This window comes from Ambystoma mexicanum, chromosome 2q, assembly GCF_040938575.1.
Source record: "Ambystoma mexicanum isolate Mex_15411 chromosome 2q, UKY_AmexF1_1, whole genome shotgun sequence".
NCBI classification, from domain to species: Eukaryota; Metazoa; Chordata; class Amphibia; order Caudata; family Ambystomatidae; genus Ambystoma; species Ambystoma mexicanum.
Genome location: NC_090924.1, coordinates 693,748,401 through 693,750,900, shown reverse-complemented (window position 1 = coordinate 693,750,900; position 2,500 = coordinate 693,748,401). Strand labels below are relative to the sequence as shown.

General features: G+C 55.2%; 4 non-coding genes across 4 annotated transcripts; all 4 read right to left on the bottom strand.

Moving 5' to 3' along the window:
- Positions 1 to 220: 220 nt before the first annotated feature.
- Positions 221 to 293, bottom strand: TRNAV-AAC (transfer RNA valine (anticodon AAC)). Its single transcript has one exon. It is a non-coding gene; the product is annotated as a tRNA-Val (tRNA).
- Positions 294 to 742: 449 nt separating this feature from the next.
- TRNAP-AGG (transfer RNA proline (anticodon AGG)) lies at positions 743 to 814 on the bottom strand. The gene has a single exon. It is a non-coding gene; the product is annotated as a tRNA-Pro (tRNA).
- An 810-nt stretch (positions 815 to 1,624) lies between these two features.
- Positions 1,625 to 1,736, bottom strand: TRNAL-CAA (transfer RNA leucine (anticodon CAA)). Its single transcript has 2 exons — positions 1,699 to 1,736; positions 1,625 to 1,670 (listed from the first exon to the last, which is right to left on the bottom strand). It is a non-coding gene; the product is annotated as a tRNA-Leu (tRNA).
- Positions 1,737 to 2,024: 288 nt separating this feature from the next.
- On the bottom strand, positions 2,025 to 2,097 carry TRNAV-AAC (transfer RNA valine (anticodon AAC)). The gene has a single exon. It is a non-coding gene; the product is annotated as a tRNA-Val (tRNA).
- Positions 2,098 to 2,500: the final 403 nt, after the last annotated feature.

Here is a 2,500-nt window from a genome sequence, read left to right as displayed (position 1 = left end):
GCCCCGATCTCTGCATCAAAAGTACCCAAACACTCACTTAAGGACCCAGGGATGGCAGGAAACGCCCACTGATGGAGCCAGTGGACAGTTTGCAGGGTGCAAATAAGGGCTGGCCTCAGATCACTCATGGCGTAGTGCCGGCCTGTCCATACCTGTCGAAACCTGCATGCGGTCAAATGTGTCCGATTGACATTGTGGAAATAAAAAGAAACCAGCACCATGTTTCTGCCCGGTCTCGAACCGGGGACTTTTCGCGTGTTAGGCGAATGTGATAACCACTACACTACAGAAACAGCTCTGGTAGGCTGCGCTCTAGTGTGCTGGGACAGCTTTCAGTTGAAAGGCTTTGTGGCACTGATGTCTCATGGGGCCCGCTGGTACCTGCCAGGTGGCACACACCAACGTGAAAGTTTGGCGCAAGCCTGCGCCGGACCTACATGGCAGCACTCACAGCACCTCACACACAGGCTGCAGACACATACAAAAGACCAAGCTGGATGCAACAGTGGCACGAGCCATGGCAGTCCCCACCCAGAAGGCATGTCCAAACCTTTATACATCAGCTCGCCGCCAGCGCATCATTACAAAGGAGGGGGAATTTCCAACACTGCCTCTTGGGCCATGGGCTTAAAAGCAGCCAACCATTGGCGACGGGCATCGAACCAGATATGGTCACGCACAAACTATTTTTGGGGGGGAATTGGGGACTCTGTGTTTTTTGTTTTCGGCGCTCCAAAAAAAAGGGCTCGTCCGGGATTTGAACCCGGGACCTCTCGCACCCTAGGCGAGAATCATACCCCTAGACCAACGAGCCACCGCATGCAGAGAGCAGTGAGGGGGAGGAGGGTGGTCTGCTTACCTCACTTGGCGCCATGCCCCAGTCTCTCCACGGCCTGACCCCTGCGTGTCACGTGGCCTGCCCCTGGTGCAAGCGCAGAGGACTGAGCTGCCTCTCAAGCAGAGAAACAAGAAGAAGAGCGGCAGCCTTCGCTGGCCAAAGGCCATCTGCTGCCGCTCGATCGGGCTCGATCAGGCGAGATATATGTGGCCGACCGGCCTAGAGCGCAAACCTGTGCTGCTCAGGGTGGGCAGCTTCCCAGCAGGAGGATGTGTCTTGAAAGCCGACAGAGGCAAGAAGGCGCACTCCCTCAGCCCGCTCCAACCTCTGGATTCCTGCGAATTTCAGAAGAGAACTCTGGGGCAGCATGGCTTCTGTCATCTCCCAACAGCCTCTCTGTTCTTGCTATTCAAATACCTTTACATCCCCCGGACTGAGCATGTCTGTTTTTTTATTTTTATTTTGCTGAGGTGTGGTGCCTTCAACGACCGACAGGTGGCAGGAGAGCACTTTCTCCAACTGTGAAGGGGACTTTTTTCACTTCCTGAGTAGACTGGGCTCAGTGACATATGCCACCAAGCCAGCCACTAGAAAATGCAGGTTTTGCAGCCGTGGGCCAGTGGGGGTTTAAGGGCAGGTGTGCCTCCGGCGTCTCTGGCAGACAGCTCCAGTTGCAAGGCAGCAGAAGAGAACAGGGAGGCTTGCCGGGCGCTGCATTCGGGGGCCCCCAAGAGGTTTTCCGCAAGCCTTACACTCTGAAATGTGCTCAAAAAAATGAGCCCGGCTTGTCAGGAGTGGGATTTGAACCCACGCCTCCAATCGGAGACCAGAACACCCAGATGCAGGGAAGAGCTGCGCCTCTTGAGTCTGGCGCCTTAGACCACTCGGCCACCCTGACAGCTATGGGCAGGATTGGGAAAGATTCTTCAGTACCCAATGTCGCCACGTGCCAGCGCCAGTTTTCATGCCCCGATCTCTGCATCAAAAGTACCCAAACACTCACTTAAGGACCCAGGGATGGCAGGAAACGCCCACTGATGGAGCCAGTGGACAGTTTGCAGGGTGCAAATAAGGGCTGGCCTCAGATCTCTCATGGCGTAGTGCCGGCCTGTCCATACCTGTCGAAACCTGCATGCGGTCAAATGTGTCCGATTGACATTGTGGAAATAAAAAGAAACCAGCACCATGTTTCTGCCCGGTCTCGAACCGGGGACCTTTCGCGTGTTAGGCGAAAGTGATAACCACTACACTACAGAAACAGCTCTGGTAGGCTGCGCTCTAGTGTGCTGGGACAGCTTTCAGTTGAAAGGCTTTGTGGCACTGATGTCTCATGGGGCCCGCTGGTACCTGCCAGGTGGCACACACCAACGTGAAAGTTTGGCGCAAGCCTGCGCCGGACCTACATGGCAGCACTCACAGCACCTCACACACAGGCTGCAGACACATACAAAAGACCAAGCTGGATGCAACAGTGGCGCGAGCCATGGCAGTCCCCACCCAGAAGGCATATCCAAACCTTTATACATCAGCTCGCCGCCAGCGCATCATTACAAAGGAGGGGGAATTTCCAACACTGCCTCTTGGGCCATGGGCTTAAAAGCAGCCAACCATTGGCGACGGGCATCGAACCAGATACGGTCACGCACAAACTATTTTTTGGGG